This window comes from Portunus trituberculatus, chromosome 40, assembly GCF_017591435.1.
Source record: "Portunus trituberculatus isolate SZX2019 chromosome 40, ASM1759143v1, whole genome shotgun sequence".
NCBI lineage: Eukaryota > Metazoa > Arthropoda > Malacostraca > Decapoda > Portunidae > Portunus > Portunus trituberculatus.
Genome location: NC_059294.1, coordinates 9584628 through 9595000, shown reverse-complemented (window position 1 = coordinate 9595000; position 10373 = coordinate 9584628). Strand labels below are relative to the sequence as shown.

The 10373-nt window shown below is 41.0% G+C and overlaps 1 long non-coding RNA gene across 1 annotated transcript; it reads right to left on the bottom strand.

Moving 5' to 3' along the window:
• Positions 1-620: 620 nt before the first annotated feature.
• LOC123516341 lies at positions 621-4792 on the bottom strand. The gene is made up of 4 exons (XR_006678175.1): positions 4708-4792; positions 4010-4107; positions 2500-2591; positions 621-886 (listed from the first exon to the last, which is right to left on the bottom strand). It is a non-coding gene; the product is annotated as an uncharacterized LOC123516341 (long non-coding RNA).
• Between the last annotated feature and the right edge of the window lie 5581 nt (positions 4793-10373).

Sequence of the window (10373 nt, the reverse complement as noted above, 5' to 3'; positions counted from 1 at the left end):
GTGGTAGCAGGTAAGTGTGCCGCCCACCGGATGCGCCAGTAGGGCAGGAAAATGTGACTAATTAACGTGAGCCGCTAACTCTGTCCTGGCGTTGAAATACAGATAATACAGACAGTGGACGGATGGATAGAGATATAGATGGATCGGTAGATGGAGAGAGAGAGAGAGAGAGAGAGAGAGAGAGAGAGAGAGAGAGAGAGAGAGAGAGAGATGGATGGATAGAGATAGATGGATGGATAGACAAATGGATGGATAGCGAAAAAGATAGATGGCTAGATAGATAGATAGATAGATAGATGAATTTAGAGATGGGTATATGCATAAATATATAAGAAAAAAGTTTTATTTACAACAGGTACAATCTACAGTAACTTCAACACCAAATGTCTCAATAAGCACAAACAGAAGAGTAAGCCTATGTATAACGTTAATAAAACTCCACCACTAGGAAACAGAACGGCATGTTGTTACTATATCAACAATAACAACAAAAAAGAGATGGATAAGATTATACTCTTTATTCCTAAACAGATTGACTCTTTTCTTTCATATTTTTCAGCAATCTTTCAACATTTTCACTGATGTTCAAATTCCGTGACGCAGTTTTTTGGACGAGTGTTCCAAGTCAAGGCCATGCGTAGTGTTTCATTTTCTTTTCTTCAAAGTGTCTTCGCGAACAAAACCACTGACATTAATTTGTTGGTGCAGACTGAAAGAACTTGCTGAGATGTAATGCGAATGTCTCCCACGCTTGACATTTCTATTTTTTTAAGTTTTTCCTTTTTCTTTTACTTTATTTTTCTCTTTACTTTTACTTATTTAATTCTTAGTTTTTTTTTACTTTTTTTCACCGACACTGTGCTTTAAGTTACTTGCGAACAATTACCTATAAATTTAGAATCAACATTAGGTACGTACATATGTAAGACAAAAATATGGATAGTCACCATAAAAGTAGATATATATATATATATATATATATATATATATATATATATATATATATATATATATATATATATATATTTTTTTTTTTTTTTTTTTTTTTTTACGTACCTTACTCTATAAACAAGTTCTGTCCTCATAGAATAACGGATGGATTTCAGTGCAATCGCCTTATAAAAAGCATGAGTCGTCTCCAGGTTTAGTGACAGCGTGCGACAGAAAATTGCCAGCCACGAAATACCACCTGTCTGGTCTGGCAAGTCTTAGAAGGTTATGACGTCAAGCAGCTACAGACTCATTCTTGGGTCGGTGTTCTCCAACGCTCTATTCTCTCCCCACGACTGTTTGCAAAGACCACAGATATGGTTAACCGAGTTCTCAACAGTGTTTTTCTAATTAACGGCATATTATGATATAAAACATGTTAATCTGTCACTTTAACCTTAAAAAATACACTTAAAAACTCACATAACTTAAGTAATAACCTTTTGGGAGTAGCGAACAGGAAGGCAGAGGTGTTTCAAATTATGATTCATATTTGAATTATGGGCGAAATACCGAAAATGATATACGCAATGGAGGAGAAGGAAGGCCGGGAGAGGACAAGGGGGCGGTATTGGTCTATTTCTGTGGTCATTTAGTTTGTTTACCTTTGAATTGGGTGCCTGTAAACGTTCCCGTGGTAGTCATGTAGCACGCTCGTAAAGATTTATGACCCCAACATGCCACCTGCTGAATAAAAAGTTACTGCATTAAATTTGTTTCTACAGATTTGCTGCCTGGTTGTCATCGTCCTCGTCCTTTTTCATCTTTCTCCTCCATTTCTTGTTTTCTTCTTTCGTGATCCTTTAATACTATACAAGTAAGATATATTGCGTTAATAATTTTCTATCTAGGACTTATTATATTTTTCCTATTAATAACCACCTATCATCTTTTTTTTTTTTGTATTATTGAAGGTTTCGCACGATCCTCACCATTCACTAACGTCATGTGCAGTTCTCTATTTATGTATCTATCTATGTGTCTGTCTTTGCGTGTCTGTCCATCTTTTTTTTTTTTATCTATCTACGTATTCATATACCATTAAAAGCAACTTTAACACACACACACACACACACACACACACACACACACACACACACACACACACACACACACACACACACACACACACACATACATAAATTAATCTGTGTACAATTTCGAAAAGATATTAAAAAGAAAAAAAAAAATGGGTCCGTAATATACCACACAAGCATCAGAAATAATAATAAAAAAGAATAAGAAAAAACACAAGAAAAAAGCGAAAGAGCGTATTTTCTCGTCCAGTTTCATTTAACTTCCTCGCGGTCTTGTTAAAAAGTTTACAGCCTATTAATGACGCCTCTCTCCACACCATCCCATCTAACCAGCCAGCCAGCCAGCGAGCCAACCAGCCTGCACCCTTTCTATGAAGACCTGGCGCGCCCTGATGAAAGAAAGAGAAAGAAAAAAAAGAGTATTATAGCCGTATGCTCCATCATAAGTTGGCAACGAGTTTACTATACTTACGAGGCACGTAGATCAGCGCCATCTATCGCCCAAACTTCCAGGTGCTTTGAAAGTGTGGGTGACGCACAGCCCTCTGGTGGTTACTCATCTTGCTGGGACGAGAGTTACAGCCATTAAGGAGTGTGCGGGAGGTCAAAAGTGTGTGGTTATGAATGTGTGTGTGTGTGTGTGTGTGTGTGTGTGTGTGTGTGTGTGTGTGTGTTAGTGATTCATGATGTTAGTTTTTAGCATCGTATTCTCAAACACTTCTGTGCTTCACCTCCACGATGTCAAAAGGCTTTATCTCAATTAACACGAGTTTTTAAAGGTGCTTTTACGGTTCTAGAGGCAGATTGACAAGATTTCAACTTTATTAGCTGGAGAAACACTCTTGAAAACCTCACTATAGTCGTGGTGAGAGAGCAAAGTGTTTCCGAATACAGACTTTAGTTATGGTGTTTGATTTGTATTATAGTTGATGTAATACTAGTATATTTATCTATCTATATGTGTGATGCCCTATAGTTCTTGATTAAGCACCTTTTATTCTAATATCTCTTTATACAGGAGTTTACAAGGGTATTAAAACAAAAACAAACAATATAAAATCTATCTATCCATCTATCTATCGTATGTATATTTCAGTGTATAATTCCTAACCATGCATCACCAACTAAGAAACGCAACATTCTTTCCTATTTTTCACGCTAACGTCCATTTCTACAGAAGTTGCCTTGGGTACTAATACAGGGTAATGACGGTGCACCAGGCGTAATGTAAATATGAATACGAAATACGCATGTAGGTACCGCGGATGGTGATGTCATGGGGGAGCGGAGAGGGAGGGAATCAGCAGCTGCCTCCGGTACTGACTGTAGGCCACACACACACACACACACACACACACACACACACACACACACACACACACACACACACACACACAGGACTATCAGGGAAGGCCAGGTAAGATCTCCCTTCGTGTGTTTAATTACAACCCTTGGACTAGACCAGATTGCTCCTCCTCCTCCTCCTCCTCCTCCTCCTCCTCCTCCTCCTCCTCCTCCTCCTCCTCCTTCTCCACGCAGAGACCCTTCAGCCTCTCCTTGTGGTCAATGGAGAGGAACGAAGACGGTGCAGCAGGTAATTGGAGAGTAACTGTTGGTGAATCGCCTTCGTAGTCACCAAGTCCTTTTGTACTTTTCGTATACAAATAGATTAATGAACAGATACATTAATTCAAACTCGTAAAGTTAAAATACGTGCCAATGTCAACTATGGCAAAAGTATTCAGCCACTGTCATAAAATAAGGATTAAATTAAGAAGAGTTTGAAAATTGTGATGGTGATGGTGATGGTGATGATGTGAGTAATGATGAAGGAAGTTCTTTATTCTGTATATTGTATAGATCTCCATCTTTTCTAACGACACACACACACACACACACACACACACACACACACACACACACACACACACACACACACACACACACACACACACACACACACACACACATACATCACTCACATTTCCTCGTAATGATGTCCTTGGAGAGATGGGTTCCGTGAGAGTTTCCTGGTAGCGGCTTGTGCAGACTTATTGCCAGGCTGGACTTCCCGTAGACCCTGCAGATGGTGATGTGTGAGGGTCATGGCCGTCTGTCTGTGTGTGTGTGTGTGTCACCACGGCGACCAACCAGTTAGAGCCAGCGTTCCCCAGCCTCGTGACATGAAGGAAAAGAAGGAAGGGGAAGAGGAAAGAGAAGAGAGGAAGATGCGTTTTAACGGGCATTGAAGTAGGAAGTTGTTGTTTCACCCCACCTAACAAGCTCACACGTTTAATATTCGCTCATTAGTGCATCAAAGCATACGCGGAAGTGCTTTGCTATCAATCACACTGCGTTATCCCCCTCACTTAACAGAGACCACAGATGGAACGCCCAGGATGCCCCAAAGGAAATGTCATGGAATATGTGGGCGTATGGGCGGGAAGCTTTATTCACGACGAAGGGCGCAGGGTTTAGGGTGAGGTTGTAAGGAATAAATGGAACAAGGGGCGGGTCAGTGGGTCAGGGAGATGTCAGGGAAGGTCACGGAAGGTTCAGGGAGGATTAGGGACAAGCAGGTGAGGCGGTGGCAGGGTGGAAGGAGTGAGGCTGGCGGCATGTAGGGTTGGGATGGATGGTTGGGTTGTATTTGCAAGGGTCGTGTACTTCACTCTCTCACCATGACTATCTTCTGAGGCACTGAGATGATAAGCCGGGTTCTCAAGAGTGTCTTCCTGTGAATAATGAAGAAACCTTATCAAACTGTGACCGGAACCATGAAGACACTTAGAAACCTGGATAATTTCAACTAAATAGAGCCTTTTGAAAGTAGCGGAGATGTGGCGCGGAAATGTTTCAGAATACGGTCCTTGGGTGTGATTTGGGCGGGTGAGGGCGGCTGGGCGGGTGGTATTGACTCATCAGCGGCGAGCGGCGGCAAGAGGGCAGTGTGTCGACCCGTCAATAAGGTTGTCTTCTCCATTTACAGTATTGACAGATGAGCATCCCGCCCCTCCTGTTTCTCCTGTACCCGACAGCCAGCACCTCACCTCCCATCAGCCAGCCACCCTCCCTCCTTCCCTCCTTCCTCTCTCCCTCCCCTCCCTCCCGTCACTCATTCCCCCTTCCTCGTGTCCTATTTCTGGGAGCCCTTCCCATCTAATTATTGTCTTACCTTGGGATAGTAATTGGAGTGAGAAAGTTGTAGGATAATAATAATAATAATAATAATGATAATAATAATAATAATAATAATAATAATAGAAATGAAGTGGTAATGACAATATGGTATAGTAGTACTGAGTAATAACAATAACAAAAAACTTCATTTTGTACATTACTTTCTAGAGAGAAGAGACAAAACCATAATTTTTCCCCTTCCTGAGTTTATTGTTGCATTTGTTCTGTGTCTCTTGTGCCAAAATGCGAAAGAGAATAATAAAACTGTACATAGAACAAACAATAAAGCAAAACAGATTAATAGCATACACAAATCAACCCAAAGAAAACGCTAACGAGGCAGTCTGTTACTTATCATCGTGTTACTTATGAACGCAATAACTATGAACGAGGGGAATACAAGCACACTATCCATTCCCTCCCAACTCTCACCAGAACCTTCCCCCCTCACCCTCCCTTGTTAACAGATCAATGAATGGCACCTCACATCATGCTATTTACGACCGCTGTTTGTTTTCCTGGTACTAAATTTTTACATCACTAAAGGGCATGCGTGTAGTGTGCCTTCTTGGGGATCCTAATAGTATCATATTCCCGGCAGCGTTCTTGTAGCTCATTAATCTTTCGGCTAAAACTAACGCCTTGTGACATCTCGTATTTATTCTCGTGTATTTAACTAGTCACTGCCGCCCCACTAGTTGGTGTCGCATGAATGGCTGTTTGTGTGTGTGTGTGTGTGTGTGTGTGTGTGTGTGTGTGTGTGTGTGTGTGTGTGTGTGTGTGTGTGTGTGTGTGTATAGAGATGCATGGAGTGATTCAAGGGGGAGCATAGAAGTGTAATTGAGAGAGGACAGGGAGAAGATATGAGAAAGTGTTTATTGTTTTCATTATCAGAGCATTTATTCGTTTCTGCCTGTCTGTCTATATAGTTATCCATCTATCTATCTATCTATCTATCTAGCTAGTTACTTGTCTGCCTTTGTTTATCTATCTAATAACATATATATATATATATATATATATATATATATATATATATATATATATATATATATATATAGAGAGAGAGAGAGAGAGAGAGAGAGAGAGAGAGAGAGAGAGAGAGTTGCGGGAGAAGGTGGATGGTGATGCGGCGATCCTTGCGAGATTGATGGTGACGATGTTTGTTGAAGGCGCGGCTGGTGATGGTAATGACCTTCGTGAGTAATGTTGGTAGTGTTTGTTGAAGGTGTGGTGGTGGTGGTGGTGGTGGTGGTAAAGGTAGTGAGTATTAGTTTGATTGTAAGTAGTAGTAGTAGTAGTAGCAGCAATAGTAGTTATTGTTGTTGTACTTGTTGTTGTTGTTGTCTTGTCTTTATTGTTGGTGCATTAGTAATGGCATCAGTTGGTAAACTGAACTTTTTTTTATAATGATACACTCAACGCTCAATTAAAAAAGCGAGCTAGTGACTGAACCAATGAATCACACCGCGAGTCACCGAACCCATCCTATTCTGCCCAGTGATTGGCCAGAAAATACGAAGCTCCCATTGGCTAACGCATATCACGTGATTCTAACCCCTCCTCGCTATTATGATAAAATGAGAGCCACGTTCTTTTGTCTCATCTTACCATGACAAGCATTAATTCTTAGCATCTTAGTTTACTTCTTCCTTAATAAGCTCTAAGGCAACAAACACACACTAGAATTCAGATTTATGTAGCTAATTGATAAGAAAACAACATAAACATTTACTCTCATATTCTCAAACGTAGCAGTGCAGTGAAAATGCAAGATTAAAATATGAATTAATTAATGAAACAAACAGTAAGAGAATGAAAATAGAAATGCGTGAAGAAGATTATGGTGAAGGATAAGATTAGAGAACGGGAAAGAAAATGGGAGAGAGCTTAGAGGAGAGCAGGAAGGAGAGGTGGCGTTAGATGATGGGGGGGGGGAATGGGGAAGGGAGGAGGTGTTGACTAGTAACAGGCTCAGTAAGGTAGATGACCAAGCTGGTGATAATGTAGCGTGTGTTGCGCATTTTATCTACGTGACATGTGTTCTTGTTGAGTGACGTGACAGGCGTGACGAAACTGTTGTAATTGTGGGATTGGCAATGAACTGTGAGATTCTTCAGTTCTCCGTATGGTAAGTTAATTTTCTCTCTCTCTCTCTCTCTCTCTCTCTCTCTCTCTCTCTCTCTCTCTCTCTGTGTGTGTGTGTGTGTGTGTGTGTGTGTGTGTGTATCCATAACTCCCAATTACATACCGAACATGCCAAATACTTCAGGCCTACAACCTCCCAATGGTGCAGTTTGTCATGATTCAGTAATTGACTCAAACATCAGGACACCCTATCGCCTCAATAATCCTATCACTTCACTAGTAATCCTGCCCCCGCTACGTGCTTGCTCTGACGGTAATTGTCTCTGTACACACATCACGCTACTGACTCGCTGATGCCTTACTCGTGGCTCAAAGTTTGTGTGCTATACATAGTTTTTTGCCTCCGTAATTATTAAAGACTTGAGCGAGTTTGGAATCAACGGAGGAGTCAAGGTTGAGTAAAATGTGGAGTCTTAGTGATTATTTTTAGTTCTGGGTTTACTTGGTCGGTCGAATTGGTTTGGTGGCTCTGTGGTAAAGTCATCGGTTCATGGTCTTCATGGCGTGAGTTCGATCTTAATCCACGGTAGTTTTTTTGATGAATAAATAAAAATAATGAATAAATAAAACTCTAGTGAATTGAACCCAGCTAATCATCTCTGTGGACTTTTGCTTATAGGTCAAAACTGAAACTAACTCTTTTCTTATGCAAAATGTTACCAAGAGAAAGCTTCCACTTGTTCGGTCATGTTTTCTCTGTTTCATTACTCCATTTCACTCCTTTTCAGATTTTCCTTTTGTTTTGTTCTTAATTTATGATGAAAGAATTATAACTCGACCTAATTAAGGATCTAAAGTACATGCCCTAATTACTTATGCTGAATTGTAACTTAAGAGAAAGGATAAGAAATTAGTTCTCAGATGGTAGATGACTGAAATAAAACTAAATCAAGTTGTTAGCGCTGACCACTATAGAAAATTTAAATGACTAGATACATTCATAGGTGAGAAGGCCAGGTGAAAATAGTTAGGTGTGTTTTCATAGAAAGACTGACACGTGTAGGACTGACGGGTTCTTGTAGCTTGTTATCTTGTGTTCTTGATTACAGTAGCTCATCGGACACTCACTCTGTACTACACGTCCTTGCATCAGCCTTATCAGTTCCTCCTTTCCCTTCTCCAACTTCCGTACACCCCTCTCCTTCCTCACAAACTCTCGCCCTTCCTCAATCAATCAATCCCTCGTTTTCTCTCTCTCTCTCTCTCTCTCTCTCTCTCTCTCTCTCTCTCTCTCTCTCTCTCTCTCTCTCTCTCTCTCTCTCTCTCTCTCTCTCTCTCTCTCTCTCTCTCTCTCTCTCTCTCTCGACCCAGTGGAGTAAATATCTTCCCTTATTCCCTTCCTATCCCTTCCAGGTCCAAGTTTTCCCCTCGCCGCTACGCCAGCAGAATACAGAGGAGAAGGAGCAACAGTGAACTCCGCCGGATAAAAGGTAAGGTGAGTACAGCCAAAGAACTTAATACTTATTGTCTAGTCACATATTCTTTACCTACTTTTGAATTGCTAAGGGCTGTCTCTGTATCACCCACTTATTTGTCTATTCACTTTTATATTTCAATGTATTCCAAGGTCTTTTCCTCTGTAACATAATTTACAGCGTGATTACTTCGCGTCTATATCCGCCAGTGCCGTGTTTACTACCTGCACCTGATTCACGTGTGACTGTGATGGACGAACGGTGTACTTGGCGCAGCTCCAAGCCAGTTCAGAGTGCGCTGGTGGGAGGAGGCAGTGGGGATGGTAGGGAATGAGGTGTGATGGGCTGAGGTTGGTTGGGGTGAGCACGGTACGATTTGAGATGAGGATAAGAACTTGTGTGTTATGGGAGGTGTGTGAGAGGAGACTTAATGGTTTAACTCCCTTCAGTACTAAGACGCATTTTTACCATGATTTTTGGGTATGATTACACGATTTTATTTGCATTAGGAGGAGTCTATGGAGGTCAAAAGATTAATAGCCACAGTCTTCACTATTTTGATCAGCTGCACAAGTTTCTGAAGCTGTATGAAATCACCAAATAGTACCCAGAATTAATATGAAAACGCCGCTTGGTATTGAAAGGGTTAAGTTAGTGTGGAAGGGGCAAGAAAGTGTTGTGCGTGTGAAGGGAGGGGTGAAGGTAGTCGGATGAGGATATCGAAGTAGGGAAGTTAAGGGGGGGAAAGCCAGTGGTGACGGTTAGTGCAGAGTTTAGGATAGTGAGGCAGGGACGGTACTGTGAAGAGGATGAGGAGATGCAGCAATGTGGGTTAATGTGAGAGGCGTTAGAGTAGTAGGGTAAGGACGTGGAGGGTACGGATGGTGGTGGAAGTTAAACTGGTTAATAAGAACACAGGAAAATAATGGAAGCTGGAGAAATACGAGACACTGCAAGGATCAAAGGAAGCTGCAAGAATAAGGGAAGCTGTAAAAAATAAGATATGCTGTAAAATGTAAGGGGAACAACAAGAAATAGGGAATGTTACAAGAAATAAGGGAAGCTGCAAAAAATAAGATATGTTTTTAAATGTAAGGGGAACAGCAAAGAATTGGGAATGTTACAAAAAACAAGGGAAGCTGCAAGAAATAAGACATGTTGTAAGAAATAAGGAGAACAGCAATAAATAAGGAATGCTACAAGAAATAAGGGAAGATGCAAGTTACGTAAGGAAGGAAGGAAGGGGAGGGAGGAGGAGGAAGGGGCCAGTTGATTTATGAAATGTGTCTTGCTTCCGGTTATCATTCATTCAATTAGTGACGTCACGATGGTAAGAGTACTTAAACGACTACTGCTACTGCTGCTTCTACTGCTGCTCCTCCTGTTGCTTCTTGCTGCCATTGCACAGATCATACGGGATGAGAAATAAAGTAAAGATGTCATACAATTTAAGGCTCTGGTAAGAAGAATAAATTGTGTTTCAAAGCGCTACTACTTCTGTTACTACTACTACTAACACTACTACTACCACTACAACTACTACTACTACTACTACTACTACTACTACTACTACTACTACTACTACTACTACTACTACTACTAC